The 16,842-nt window shown below is 32.5% G+C and overlaps 1 long non-coding RNA gene across 1 annotated transcript; it reads left to right on the top strand.

Annotated features, from left to right (window-relative positions):
* Window positions 1–10,446: 10,446 nt before the first annotated feature.
* LOC105038523 (uncharacterized) lies at window positions 10,447–16,519 on the top strand. Its single transcript, XR_830743.4, has 4 exons — window positions 10,447–10,730; window positions 15,411–15,512; window positions 15,627–16,180; window positions 16,268–16,519. It is a non-coding gene; the product is annotated as an uncharacterized lncRNA (long non-coding RNA).
* The last annotated feature ends 323 nt before the right edge of the window (window positions 16,520–16,842 follow it).

Raw genomic sequence — 16,842 nt, 5'->3', positions numbered from 1 at the left:
ACATCCTTATCCTAAATAATGAAGCAATCTGCTAGAAAAGTTACAAGCAAAAAAATATAGCCAAATTTAAATTGCGAGGCAGAATGTATTGCAGCATTCGATGTTTGCAAGAAAGCTATGTGATTGTACAGGTTCACTAACAAACTAGGAGTGGCACCCTTCGATAATGGTCCTACTGTAATGTATAGCATTGGAGTCATAGCTCATGCCAAAGAGCTGAAGTCCCATTAGCTTACCAGGTATTTTGCATCGCTACTACCTTATTCGAAAAATCTGTTAAGGTGACATCGAACTTTAGAAGATCGACGGAAAGGAGAACTTGACCAACTCATTTACTAAAATCTCAGTATCTAGGAGTTCTGAGATGATAAATTGAAGGTGGATATATGATACTATACTGATTGACTTTAGTCCAAGTGAGAGTTGTTGGAAAATGTGTCCTAAAGCCAATCGTGTGATGATTGTGCTAACTATAATTGCATATGAATTGATAAATAATAAAAGTTATTTTGATATTTTTCATCACAAGGATACATCTTCTAATAAATTTTTATGTTGTGATGAAGTCCTTAGGACTACTTTGATTGATAAAGAAAGATTTCTTGCATAGTTCTTAAACTGGTTCGTGATCAAACGATATGCTATTACTAGGACGATAGCGATATCAAGTGTAGGTCATTGTGTGCCATATGCATTGGTTGTCCTCGTATCCAAATGGTATAGAGATACTGGTATGGCATGCAGGTGAGATGTAGGAGTACATCGTCACTGAACGTGACCAACTGCAGAGTACTCTACTGTCAAGAATAGCTCGTGAAGGGTATGAATATAAGTGTCCTTCCGACCTGAGATCACCATGGTGACTTACAAGCAATTCACTATACTTTGATGCTGGACTAACTAAGTTTCTAATTTAGTGACGAAAAATTTTGAGTGCAGTCAAGTACTTGTCAAGTCGGAGCGTGAGTCAAGATGGGATTGATTCCTCTGAATTAGTAGGAGATATGCATCAATGTATTTCAATTTAGTAAAATCTGGGTCTGGATAATTCATGTGATGGATTTGAAAAAGATTAAAATATAATGTGGATGACTTATTCAGGATTGACAGTTAAATTCTAGGTCATCCTCGAGCATTAGGATCAAAAGAATGAATTATACAGTAATCATACGCCAATAGGTTCTTGAATGTCGCTTCGCCATCATTCGATCTATCCGGACGTCGGGTCATCATTGCTAGATGGTTACATCGATTGGTTTAGAAAGATATTCCTGTACTACCAGTTTAGGTTCAAACCTATAGGGTCACACTCAAAAAATAATTTTGACTGATCATGTGGCTGATCAATGATTGAGAATCATTCAAGGACTTAATCGTCAATTTGATTGATGATTAACCTTATGCAAAAGTTACAATAAATTAATTCAACAAGTGTTAGTGAATGAATAGAGAATTAATTAGCACTTAGATTACTGATTAGTTCAATTTGATTGAGCAAAGAGGATTAAATAAAATCTAATTGAATTGGATTCAATTAGATTTGACCCGATTAGGTTATGAGATGACCTAATCACTAAGGGAGAATTATCTCTGATTTGATTAGGACTTTAGTTCAATTAATTTCTAATTTGATTGAGATTTGATTAAAGATTTATGAATCTAATTAGATTAAATTTTATATATTTTATTTGGGCTAAACCAGATGTGATTTAGTTTCGATTCAAATAAGAAAATTAAGAGTCCTTATTGGAATAGGACTCTTCTCCCGATGCCAACCCAGATTGCATACCATATATCTTCATACACAAAATTATTTTTTTTACACCAAAGAGTCCTTTCCCTTATCTATCTCATGTTCAAATCTGATTTGGTTTTGACAAAAGGAAGATTCTAAAATTAGATTTCAAAATATTTCTTATCAGGAGAATCTGTTCTCATCTAGATCAACCTCTCCATGCCAATAATTTTTTTTCTCCTTATATGTGTGATATTTTGAGGAGATTTTTTGTAAAAGATTAGTTAGAGAACTGATTTATCATAAAAAAATATGGGAAGGGGCATCCCATATTTTTTTGATATATTTTGGGATATAGAATTGTGAAGAGAGGCAGAATTCTATAAGAGTCCAAGATCACTAGGACTCTTCACCCCACCTCCTTACATACCTATAAAAGGTATTTTTGTGGTTCTTTTATATGTGCAAGATACCAGAAGAGAGATTTTCACGTGGTAGAAGTTTGGACATGGTTCACGATGTAAAAAATAGAGAGGAGGGTCCTCTCTTTTGAGGTGTGCGCAAAAATTTGAATTTCAAATTTTTGATTTTAAAGATTTGAAAAGAGAGAATAAATTAGAAGAAAATTATTTTCTTCTCTATCTTTTTTTCTACCTCTTTATCTCCTCCAAAAGTCCATCTTTAATCTCTGAAAAGGTTTCAGAGATTTAAAGAAAGGATCCAGATCAGTAAAGAAGAAGATCTTCGCGTGAGCTTGCACTCTCGAGAAGACCAATCAGATCGAAACTTCGAGTGAATTTTTTATAGAAATCGGATGTATGTGCGGCTATGAGCAACCAGCAAGGATCCTTTTCACTATGTCTCTCAGCAGCAGAGATCGTCGACCCATGATCAGGTATGGAGTTCTGAACTCAGATTAGAAATAGATGTGATCTACTGCTCACATGCATGCATGCTGATTTTATCTTTGAATTATTTCATATTTTATATGTAATATATCATGTCATAGATTCTAGAGTAGGTTGATTTGATGATTAGATTATATGCATGTCAGATTAATTTGATTAATCTAATGATCTTCCATTATAATTTTTTTGAAAAAATTTCAAAATACATGCATGAAATCTCCTACGCATCCCAACAGCATATGCAGTAGAATTTTAGATAGATAGCAAAGGAATCCTGGTCTAGATCATTGGAAAGCTACAAAGAAAATTATACAGTATCTACAAGCAATCAAGCATTATATACCTACCTACAGACACACTGATCGCTTGGAAGTGGTTGGTTATTCAGACTTAGATTTTGGTGAATGTATGGATACAAGAAAGTCTACTTCAGAATGTATTTTTTTTTGCTGGAGGTATTGTATCTTCAACAAGTAATAAGCAATCCATAGTTGCTTCATCTACCATGGAAGAAGAGTTTGTTGCATGCCTTGAAGCTACTTCACAGGCAATATAGATGAGAAATCTCATTTCTGATTTGAGAGTTGTCAATTCTGTTTTAAGGCTAATAAAGTTTTATCGTGATAACTCCACTGTAGTTTTCTTTTCTAAAAATGATAAAAATGGAAGTCGCAGTAAGCACATCGATATAAAGTATATTGCTATTAAAGATTATGTTAAGAAGCATGAAGTGGATATCCGATATATCAGTACTGAATTAATGATTGCAGATCTCAGGACTAAAAGATTATCAGCCAAATAATTTAAAGATCATGTGGATCATATGAGAATCATTGGTTCAATTTTTGTTTGGTTTGCTTTTTGTATAATATTTATGACACTCTTAGAAATGAAAAACATGATTTTTGTTTTGTGCATATAAAGTTCATATCATAAAGTTGGATTCTGAATAGCTTATAAGAAGTTATTCATAAAGAAAAGTATAAGGTGCTTAAATAAAGAGTTTCATGCAGTGTGATATATGAAAGGGAGTATTCAATTTATAGGATATGACCGTTATGATTTATGTATTAAAATTTTTTTATTTAAGTGGGAGTTTTGATTTGAATTGGTTTATGGCCATATTACAATTTTGTTTATCACATATTCAGTATCTTGATTATAACACGAGGGCTAAGTGAGAGAATATTGTACTTATCCCAATATTAGGAACTTGATGTGGCCCACTTGTAACCTAATCGTTAAAAATAATTTAAGATAATTACGGTGATAATGAATAATTAAAACTCTTTTGAGATAAAAATAGACTCTGATCAAAATAAGGAATCTACTATGGTTATGATTCATTAATAGAAGGAAGTTATGTTAATCTAAAAGAGTTCCTAATCTAGCTTATAAATATAGTTTGTAACTCTCCATCAGCAATAGGCATCAAGATCCTCTAGCATAGATCGGAAGAACTCTTTTATAGCATATTTTTTGTAGGATAGAAGTAAGGCACATTCATATACAAGATTCATCTTCTGGCATTCTTGCAATATTCTTGATCTTTTATTCATTTTGGATTTGAACAACAATGACTGGATGTATGTTTATTTCTGCATTTAGATTAAATTTCCTATAGTATGCATTGATGTTAAAATAAATTAATACAATTTAAGTTTGAAAGGCTCACTTTGTCGAAAACAAGACATGTAAACTAGTGGTCTGATGAGATAGTTTGGCAATAAGAGCTTACAATCTGGTTGAAAGTACCCGAGAAAGGAAAACTTTGTAATGTAATTGCCAAGTCAACAATGTAGAACTAGAATAAGGCTTGCCGGTTAGGTATTAAAGTCATAAAATTACATCTTAACTCTAGAGTAGTCACGCTAGAAACCACTATGATCATTATAAGGGAACAAAAGATTTGAAGTCTAACAATTTTTTCTATGGGGGGTGAACCAGAAGAATTATACAAATCCAATATGGATACATCCTAAAAGATCAACAAACAAAATATCTCTAAATTGAAGTGCAAGATCTCTAGAAGACTTCCATGGTTGCACCTATATGTTCAACAACATAAGATGTGACCAGTTGGCTACACAATTCACCTTGAGTGTAACTTTTCAACAGTCATCTTGCTGCATTATAACAGCTATTTTCAACCATTATAATAGCATATGGCATATCGTTATAGAAAAGTAAAAGCATAATTGGAACCCGTATCCTAAAGGACTTGTTTGGTTCGCAAGAAAAAAAATTTCTTCCTAAGAAGTAACCTTTTGGGAATAGGATTTTGGTATATTTAGTTGACCGTATAAAAGTGACTTATTGCAGAGTAGCTTATGTTTGATTTAGTACCCATTTTTCTGAGAAAACTGTATAAAATACCTATTATACCCTTAATAGATATAAGACCATACCTTTTTGCTCCTAAATATTATATAAATATTTATATTATATTTATATTAATATAAATATACTATAAATATATTATAATATAATATTAGATCATAAAAATTTATTATGTTAATATAATACTTATATATTAATATTATATTAATATAATATTAATATTTTTATATAATAAATTTAGTAATATAGATATAAATATAATATTAAATATAATATAATATTAATATTAATATTAATATATTCATATAAATATTATATTAATATTAATAAACATATTATATTAATATAAATATTAAGATAATATTAAAATATAATAAACTATATGATATTAATATTAATATTATATTTATATAAATATTAAGATAATATTAATATAATATTATATTACTATTCAGTATTTTATTCTAACTATCCATTGATATTTTATAAAATATTAACTATGGATCTATATTTTGAAAAAAAAAAGTACCACCACTTCTTATCTCATGAGAAGTGTCAAAATCCAATACTATAAATATTTTTAAAAATACAGAAAAATTATGTTCTATAAACAATAATAGTGATGTAATAATTGTTATCATAATGCCATACTAGAGCTAGAGTGAAATTGATGCATAGCTATGCATGTTCAGAACATAGAGACTTCCCAAAACTATGATAAAATCATTGAAAATTATAAAATCTATGTACTAATGTATCAAATATCTCGCTACGAACATGACATGATATGCCTATCTTATGTAACTATACAAAGTACTTTGATACATGCATATCAACCATTAGTAGAAGAATACCTATATCAAATCATGGTCTCGGAGAAGCTTCTAAAAAAACATATGTATGTTTAGTAAGATACTATATTTCATTGAGAGATGCAAGAAAATAATTTTAAAAAAATTATCATATGCAAGCCCTTGTGAAGTTGAGCACTTATGAACTAAAAGATCATATTCTTTGGGAGCAGCAAAAAAAAAAAAACAACAACATTAAAATGTGATCTTTGTGGCATGATTCTTTGCAAAACTTCAAACAAACCTAAAAGTTAAAAGACTTGCTAGTTTGCCGCATTTCTTCTATATCAATCTTAAAGAATAAACCTAAAAGTTAAAAGACTCATCCTATTAACGAATTCATTAATCTCATAATTAAAAATAAAAAAAGCATGGTGTTCTCTTTCTTCCTCATTTTTATATTATACTTTTTATCAATATATACTACATAGCCAAGTGAAACACATCAAGTAAATAAATTATCAAGTAAGTTAACACCTCTAGATAAATCGATATATGATTTTTGGAATATAAAGTTCATATTGGAGTTCTATTCAAATGCATTTGAGTTCTATTCAAATGCACATCAGTCGAAGAAAAGCTAGAACACAGAGAGTTCATATTGGGTCTTACTTAAGAAGGATGTTTCTAGAACAAAATAAAATTTTTCTCAATAAAGCATGATGCTCAACCTTCCATCACCCAAGCATGTTCATGAAGCCAACCATTAAAACTACATTTACTGACCTTAAAATGTTAATACTTATTGGAAGGAGAAAATCCTTACCCTTCAGTATGCCTACAAAATGACAGGAGACAAAAATGCATTCATTGATAATCAGTTTTAAAAATAGAAACAAAATATTACATTCAACATGAAGATGATCCTTAGCTCCTAGAATTGCTATTATTGCATTCAGTATAATTCTTCTAGGATAAAGATTGGTGAGAATGGAAAATTAAATAGGCTTAAGTTCAAACAAAAGGTATAACGATGGAGGACTGCTTGAAGGACAAGGGGCATTGCCTAACAGGTATAATACTAGTGGCTCATGGTGCTTACAGAAAGGGATGTTCTTTGTTTTCTTTTGGTGATAACTGATAATATACCTCCTATATTAGCTAAGAAGATGCTGGGCTAGGAGCTAAACAATGACATTATCAAATAGTCGCATCATGCATCTACCATTATTTTTTAGTTAAAATACTTAATGGAAGTCATGATTTTATTATTTGAAACATGCTAAGAGTCACCTAAGCAAGTGACAACAAACGTTCTATTGACAGTATTAAGGCCTAGTACGTCAAGGCAACGACAAATTTAAAGCTGGAATGATGCAAATACATTACCAAATAGTGCAAAATAAATGTTTAAAAGATATATTTTTGATGTAGAAATTCATCTTTATATCTTTTCCACTGGTGCCCAGTGGGCCTTTAGGAGGTTAAATTGCCATGACCTGCATAACACACAAAGATAGATGCATAGATTTACTTATAACTATTCCTTGTGGAGCATGTACATGTATGTTTTTCTTTCTTTCGATTTTTCTTTTCATGAGTCTGCATGCATGCAAACCTTTGAACGACATCACTTAAAAAATAGATGCATAGATTTACTTGTAACTATCGCACGTAAGTGTTTCTTTCTTTCCTTATTTTTCTTTTAATGACTCTGCATGCATGCATTCCTTCAAACAGCATCACATCCAATATATAAATAACAAATTAACTCTCTCATATCCATGTCAAAATTTATGTGCATGACAGCATTAGGATTGGTTTCAAGATCTCACAAAAATTTAACACATTAAAGTATATTGAAAGTCAAATGGTTAGATTAAATTCACACAAATGATCTAGACATAGAGATTAAAACAAATCAAGAGCCCGATGTAATTTGACACTTGATTTTAATGGACCTTGGCACAAACACAACTATAGTCACAAATCCAGCGTTCAAGAGAACCATCCCCACTGTACTTGGACCACAAACTCAATTTTGCTAGCAAAATATACGAACATCAAAGAAGCATAGAACCAAAAACAGCTGCCCATCCTGTTGCTTGGGACGGGGACAACAAATAAAACACATATTGCGCATATGGAGACTCCTTTACTCTCCTTTTTCTATATTATTGATTCATCTTAAAAATAGAAACAGAAAAAGTGTTTCTTGCCTTGTCCTGATGCACCAAAATATATGAACTAGAGAGCCATTTGATTATAAGATGTAAGAAAACTAAATTATTTAAAAACCTAAGCTTAAATGGTATTGCTCATGCTGCGCACACACACACACACGCACACATATACATACATACATACATACATATATACATACACACACATATATACATACATACATATACATATATATATATATATATATGTGTGTGTGTGTGTGTCTGTATATAAGGTTGGACCAGGTCTGAGGGAGCCTCCTAGTTTAAGGAGGATGAGAATGGGTAATACTTAAAGATTCTAAGCAAAAGAAAAATTAACAGATCTGTGAACAGAATCTTGCAGACCAAAGATTAGGCCCATCAGGATACTGTTATAGATCAATTGTAAAAGAAATTGAATTGAAAACTTGTATCAAATAACTTGTAACTAAAATTGCATGAACAACTTGAACTAGCATAATAAAATTTTTATATATATAAAAGATGGCTTACAAGGTTTTGATACTATAAGAATCTGGCAGTTTAGAGATAGACATTTAGCAACGTCCAAGATCGATTAGTATGTCGTCTCTATTAGTGATGGAACAGTGACAACATAATGACAAAATATAAAAGTTGTCACTGAAACAATTGCAGGCGCATTAGTGACTAATTCGTGACGGATTCATGATGGTTATAAAATTAACAATAGCGACGGAATATGGACAGAAGAATATCCATCGCTATAATTGGTGTGTAATTTTTACATATTATTAGTAACGGTGTAGCGACAGAATAGTGACATCTTCCTGATAAAAGAGAGATGAAACAGCGATAACATAGTGACAATACTCAAACGTTATCACTGTAGCACTCGCAGGTGATCTAGCGATAGATTTGTGGTAGAATAATGATCGCTATATGATTCATAATAGTGACGAAATTGTGACGGATATGCATCAGTCGCTAAAATTGGTGTATAATTTTTATGTAATATTAATAACGGTGTAGTGACAGAATAGCGACAATGATGTGAAAAAAAAAGAGATATAATAGGGACTAAGTAGAGACAGATGTTGTTCTCGACATAATACCTTTTAAAGATAGTATAGAGAGAGATTATGGACAAATCCATGATACGTGTAGCGATGACATTGTGACAGATTAGCGACAAATTATATGTCCCAAATAATTTTCTTTTAGTGACTGAATAGCGATCGATTATCAACGGATATGTATTCTCAAACAAAATATTGGAGAGAGACTAGCGATAAATTAGCAACTATGTTTTGAGAACAACAGTTGTGTAGCGATAATTGAGTGACAGTGGAGAGATGGATCTGTATTTTTTATCTGCAATAGGGGTAGAATAGAAACAGAATAGAGATGGAAGTTTAAAATTTGATAATTATTTTTAGATTTGTTTGCTTAAAAACTATTCATTATTGTACTTTGAGACATCTATTAATTATGTGATTAATGCATTAAAAAATTCAAAAGAAATAAGTTAATATCATCAAATTTAATCATGTCAAGTTTTTAAATTGATTTGTTTAAGTTAAATTATTTTTTATTATACATTAATTTGCTTGTCTATTATGTGATTTATGGATTAAAATTTTTAAGATAAATCAGTTAACATCATCAAATTTAATCCTAATCAACTATTTTTAGATTGATTTATCTAAAGTTATTAATCATTTATTGTACTTTATCATACATACATTAAATACTTTAAAATTACTCTAAAAATAATTTAAAACTATCTTTAGTTTACTTTAAATTAAGTTAATTAAATTAACCATCTTAAATTTTAAACTGTTCAACCAGCACAGAGCATGCCACAAGTTCCACTCATTCTGATTTGAAATGCTTCTCGATGATGAGCTAGCCGACGGTCCTATCGATCTTGATAAGTGATAATAGTCACTTTAGTTCCTGCAACATCTGTCGAATTCAAGATGACATGCTCCATAATATTGATGAGTCAATGATCTAATGGAGCTGGACTTCTCTAGTTTACGAGCCAACAGTTTCACCAAGTCCAACGATCCTCCTAGATCATTAATCTATAGTGGCCAAAATAATTCACATTAAATCTGATGGTCCTCCTCGATCATTAATCTATTTGAAATGTGCTTAATCTATTTCTGTTGTATTTAAGCCGATCCGCTTAATATGTTTAAACTATTAAATTCAAATCAATTTAACATGTTAAATCTATGTATATATCTTAATTGAATCTATTTAATAAATGAATTACATAGATCAGATTATCTGTCTAATAATCAAATTGGATTCAAATCAAAATTTTTATTTTACTAATATGAATAGATTGAATTAGGAATGATAAATTTTTGATCTAACTCATATCTAATTTGGCTCGGTCTGATTGTCAATTCTATCTTAGCATTGGTTCAAAATAAGTTAGGTATGGATTTCAAATCTAAATTTTACTTGTCGCCTAGCAACCCGCTTCAAGCCTCCCACTCGACTGAGACTTCCAAAAATAGAAATAGAGAGGAAATACCCAACACGAAACTCCAGCCATCCTCCCACTCGATTGAGACTTCCGAAAATATAAAACAAAGAGGAAATACCAAACACAAAACCCCAGCCATCGTCTAACCCTATTCGGCCGCTCCAAGCCTCCCACCCGGTTGGGACTCCTGAGGATGGAAAAAAGAGGGAAAACTGGGGGAAAACAAAGGAAAAATCCACAAAAACAAAGGAAAGACGGAAAAAATTTAAGGTATGACCTTTCCCCTGATCATTTTTTTTTTCTTTCCGCTTCTTTTTCTATTCATTTCATTATTTTTTTGGGTAAGGAGAGCACTTGAGAGAGATAGAGGGGTTTCTTAGATTCCATTTATGCTTTTGTCTCAAGTATATGGGATTTGGTGCGACTTGTGGCAGTGTGAGTTGGTTCTTGAGGTTGTGGCAGTGTGAAAACAAAGAAAAAATCATCGAAAAGATGGAAGAAATCAAAAGGTAATACCTTTCCCCACATAGATTGATATATTTGTTTTCCTTACCCTTTTTTTCTTTTCGTTTCATTTTCTTTTTTGGAGATCCGTGGGGAAGGAGGACACTTAAGAGAGACCGGAGGGGTTTCTTAGGTTTCGGTTGGGTTTTGTCTCAAGCATATGGGTTTTGTCTTAATCTTGGTAGAAGCTTAATCTTGCAATGTACAGATTATTACATGACTTTGTGTGTTTTTGTTTTTTCTAGTTTGGTCACCCATCAAACAATGGGAAAAGTAAGAATGGTGAAAGAATTTCTTGTTCAATCTTTATCAGAATGTTAATTTAATTATTGATATGACAATTAACAAAATGCTTTTTCTTATGAACAATAGAAGGTTTAGGTGAAGACTGGTTGCCTGTATGAGATAATTGGAGATAGTTTTTTATACAAGGAATTTGTTGTAAGTCATCATGATGGCCTTTATGTTGATTCAGCATGTGGTTGGAAAAAAGAGTCCTAAGATTTATTATTTAGTGGATACCATTGCTCAAAATGACTTCCAATAATGGACTGTTATTTTTATGATCTCTCTGCAATTGTTTTTTCTTGCAAATCACTAAATTTTGCCCATTTATTTGGAAACAAAATGTTCATTCGCCCATTTTGATGACTATTTGAGTATGCTAATGAGGCCTTTATGTATTGTCCATTAACATTTATGAACAGCTTTATTTGGAAGAGTCTAATGCATGATTATTGAAAATAAAGAAGATTAAATTTCTAATAGAATTTCTAACAATGGCCTATTAAGATTGGTGCACACAATTTTTGAGTCACTTCACTTGTCTCTTTGTATTTGCATGACTAATAGAAGAGCAACTAAGGTAGAAGAATATATTAGTAATGCGATTTTTTTTAATTTTTGCATACTATTTTTGAGTATATGTTTGCTTAAATTTTGTTATTTATCACTTGATAGAATAGGTAGAGATGACGAACAGGAGTTGGATGCATCATAGGATTTATAAGGGAATAGTGATAGATGAATTTAAGAATGGAGTTGCTATGTTCATTGACATTGCAATTTCTAATCCATCGCACATGGAAAATGAAAAAATTCTTTGCCCTTGTTTTAAGTGTAAGAATAGAAAGTTCTTGCTACCCGATAAAGTGATGGTTCACCTCTATAAGAAAGGCTTTGTAGATGCTATCGCACTTGGATGCTGCATGGAGAATCTTATTCTAGATCTGAGAAGTCTGGTCCTAAAACTGTTGATAAAGGAGTAGCAGGTGGTATGAACTCTTTTGTGGATATGGTTATAGATGCCACAAGGAGGCTTGAATTGAATAATGATGCTAGGAAGGATTTTGATGAAGCTCCAAATCCAACGCTGCTAAGTTTTATGAATTGCTTAAAGATGTCGATGAGTCACTATGGGAGGGTTGCAATAAGCATACTAGGTCATCAGCAGTCACTCAGTTGTTGAATTTGAAAACAAAGTTTAGTATGAGCGAGGTATGTTACAATTGAATGCTTTCAATAATTAAAAGCATGTTGTCTGAGGATGAGAAGTTGCCTAAAGATTTCTATCAATCAAAAAAAATTGTGAAAGAATTGGGACTGAGCTATCAGAAGATAGATATTTGTCCAAATTTTTGCATGTTGTATTACATGAATGATAGTCAGAGAATAGACTGTTTTGTATGTGGTCATCCTCGATTCAAGTCCAATGAGGAGGTAGGCAAAAAAAATGTAATGTACCACATATGGTATTGAGATTTTTTTCTTTTGCTCCTAGACTCCAATGATTGTATATATCAAGTAAGACTGCGATGCATATGAGATGACATAAGGAAGGGGTTCGGCGTGATTCTGCTGTGATTTCACATCCGACGAATGGGGAAGCGTAGAAGCAATTTGATTTGATGCATCCAGAGTTTTCAAGTGATTGTCAGAATGTTAGATTAGGTCTTTGTATTGATGGGTTCAACCCATTCACATCAAGCTCAACACCTTATTCATGCTGGCTTATTTTTTTGACTCCATATAATCTATCTCCAGGAATGTGCATGGATAGACGTAATTTGTTCCTAACATTGGTCATTCCTTATCCGAAGTCACCTGGTAAAAGCATTGATGTTTGCTTAAGGCCATTAATCGATGAACCATAGATATTGTGAAGTGAGGGTGTTTGCACTTTTGATGCACATCGAAAACAAAATTTTAACATGAAGGCTGCACTAATGTGGATAATTAGTGATTTTTCTACTTATGGGATATTGTCAGGATGGAGCACACATGATAAACTTGCATGTCCTTACTGTATGGGGGATACCAAGTCTTTCACACTGAAGGGTGGCAGTAAGAAGTCTTATTGGTTTGATTGTCATGGGCGATTTCTTCACTCCAATCATACATTTCGAAAACAAAAGGATGAATTTACTAACACTGTGGAGAAAAAAGATCCTATACTTCGATTGACTGGAAAGGAAGTGAAAGCTAGAGTAAAACAATTTGATCAAATCACATTTGGTACTAAGAATGGTCCTCAAAAACTCAATGGGTTTGGAATGGAGCATAATTGGCTTAACATAAGTATATTTTGGGAGTTGCCCTATTGGTCCATGAACCTAATTCGTCACAACTTGGATGTTATGCATATTGATAAGAATATATTTGATAATGTCTTTAACATTGTGATAGATATTAAAAGCAAGACAAAAGATACTTTGCAAGCCTGTTGTAATTTAAAACAGTTCTGCAAACAACTAGAGCTTTAGTTAAGAGAAGTTGGAGGCAAATTGGTTAAACCTAAGGCATCCTTTGTCTTAGCACAAAACCAAATTACGGATGTGCGCGAGCAGGTTAAACAATTGAGGTTTCTGAATGGATATGTTTCTAATATAACAATTGAAAAATAAAATAGATTTATGTCATTTTTAGACATTTATGTATTTTTTGCCCTTTTCAAATGGATTGCCTTTGTCACTAGGCAGTCCACTTAGGCACCTAGGCAGTTAGGGCGTTTGCTGACTAGAGATCGCCTAGTCACCTTGACAACCTTGACTTATTGTGGTTCTCCCTTGTCTCCTGGATATTTGACACCAAACAAAGCTCTTGTTTGCAAAGACACACTCAGATTAGCAATGCTGTAAGAGTAGGAAAACATTTATTTTTGTGTCACCTGCAATCTTCAAATTGGTTTAATGTATTTCTGTCATTTGGTTTCGGCTGCCCCAGCTAGCAGTTAGAGCTTTGTATCCATTGCACTCCATTAAGTGCATCCTCTTCTCTCTATGGATACTTTAGGTTGAGAAACATGAGAAGTGCGTAACCAAAAGTGTTGTGTATTTGTCAGTTCAAATGAATAATAGAGACTCATGGCAAACAACAGACATTTCACCTGTCAATGGAATCCTAGGCGGTTATCAAATGTTTTCTTTTAGTCCTTTAGCAGCTTGTCGCATGTCTTGCATATCCTGTGGATGGTAAATAGCTGAAGAAGGCTTGCTATCTAGTCTGGTGACTACTGCATGACTTGAATTTTAGTCCCTCACAAATCCCAAGGGAAATGAAAATATTCCTCTGTGAGCTGTGTGTAAATTTGCAGATTTATTTGATTTCGGTATGTTTTTCTGCCACTTGGGTGCAAATATGTCATTGGTCATGCTTTGCATGTCCTTGATACATGGATCATTTATTTGTAAGATCTGCAGCCATCCCTACTTTCTTGCCGATGTACGAACCCAATATCATTCAGTCGGTATATCTGTGACACATGCAGGTATAATGTTATCATTTTATTTTCTGATACCACTATTTTTGATGTGTTGAAACATTAATCGTGCTTCCCTGTTTATACCACCTGCTCTGCAGTGCTGGAAATCGAGGGCAGTTAAATGGTCCATCCTCTTGACTGGTGTCTCTTGCTTAATATTAGTTACAGTATCTGTCTCCAGTGATGTTCCATTTTACAGAAAAATTGGAATGAGAATTTTGATCTTATTTCGTTATGAAAGCTTGACATTGTATACTCTGGTATGTTTGTTCGCATTGATATAGAGGTACTCCAGCCTTCAGCATGTACTTAATGCTTTGGTTAACAAAAGACTAAGTTAGTTCACACAAACCTATCTGTTCCGGTACAAATATTACCTAAGTATCCAAGATCATCGATGTCTTAGCAAGTTATCATAATTATTTAAGAGCTTAATCAACCTGCTTAGTACCAAATCATAAACAATTCAGCTTCAACTTGATTGACAATAAGATTTACCATTCAATACACTTTTCTTCCAAACAACTATTGTACTACCCTATCTCATTAAATTTTATATTTCTCAGTTTGTTGGAGTTAGATTCATTAGCTCCATACTGATGCCTAATTTGAAGTAATTGTTGTTGCCTTTATGATACTTTTTCATAAGCATTAAGTATTAATTTACAGTCTTTAAATTATTACAGGAAATGATGCTTGGCAGACTGATCTATCACAAAGAGTTGTTTGAACACACTCACAAGAGAAAAGATGGTACCTTTACATCTGAAAAAGCAAAGATAGTGAGTGTAAGTATTTTTCTTCTCTTATTCTTTTCCATTTTACATATTTACTATCTTAGGGCATATTGTCTTGTTAGTTGTTTATATACTGAATTTTTTTTTTTTGGTTTTATATTGTAGGAGAAATATGATACTATCATGCGACAGAAGTATAGTGAGAACCTATCTTCCCATCTTTCTTTAGATAAGGAGGCTTGGTTGGCTGCTGCAGGACCACCTAAAAAGGATAGAGTGTTTGAATTAGGTTATGGCTTAGTTGCTCCTCCATCTAAATCCAACAATACATAATCTCAAAATAGCACTGTTGGATGTGGTGTGCGCCACATTCGAATGATGAGGTGACGAGGGAGATGCATTTTATATGGAAGAATATGGATAAGTTAAATTAGAATATTCAGACACAACAAAATTTAATAGATCAGGTTCTTCTTGCACAACAGCAATTTACAGATTGGATTCCTCATGGCTTATCTCAATTGATACATCCACAACCACCACTTATATCACCTGGATCGACAACTGAGCATTCTCCTAGATCTTCGAGTATGACTCTGACTAGAGCTCCATGGCGTTGGTCATCTCTTTGGTGGGTTGTTCCTCTTGGATGGATGCCACCACATCCATACACTCTATTGACATTTCTTTCAGTGGCTCAAACTCCAACTCGACCTCAGGTAGTTGAAGAAATATAACTTTTATATCTTTCTTCATTTTTTGTGTTATATCATACTTATACTTATACGTAGATATATGATGTTTAGGGCTCTATTTTGGAGCAGCATGCATTGGAGGGAGATAGAAGTGGACATAGCTATGGTGGAGGGGATACACATTTACGCACTTCATAGTTTGTTGTGTGCTTTATTATGTGCCACTTGTCTTATTTTATATACTTTATTGTTTGTATACTTCATGTGTTTTGGACATATGTGATTGACATTATATGTATTTTATGTGCATTTGCACATACTTATGGTCTTATAAAAATTATAATTTATTGGTTTTGGATAAAATATTATATAATCTATGATTGAGTGTATCTTGCTAAAATGGAGGAATTGATGTTGCCTGAGGTAAGAAATAGGAGATTGGATATTGCTCCTATGGATGTTATTAGTTATGCAGGTATTAATTTTAGGCATTGAAACAAATGGGAAGAAAAATTAAAAATTTTAGTGACAAAATAGAGATGGACTGATGATGGAATCTAATCTTAAAAATAAAATTAGCGATGGAATCGTGATAGATTAAAGACTAACAAAGATGTCGGATAAATAGTGTAGTGATAGAATAATGACAGACTAGCAATAAAATATATTTATATTTAACGACACAC

Source organism: Elaeis guineensis, chromosome 1 (assembly GCF_000442705.2).
Source record: "Elaeis guineensis isolate ETL-2024a chromosome 1, EG11, whole genome shotgun sequence".
Taxonomy (NCBI): domain Eukaryota; kingdom Viridiplantae; phylum Streptophyta; class Magnoliopsida; order Arecales; family Arecaceae; genus Elaeis; species Elaeis guineensis.
Note: the sequence above shows the minus strand (reverse complement) of the source record. Positions and strands in the feature narration are given on the sequence as shown.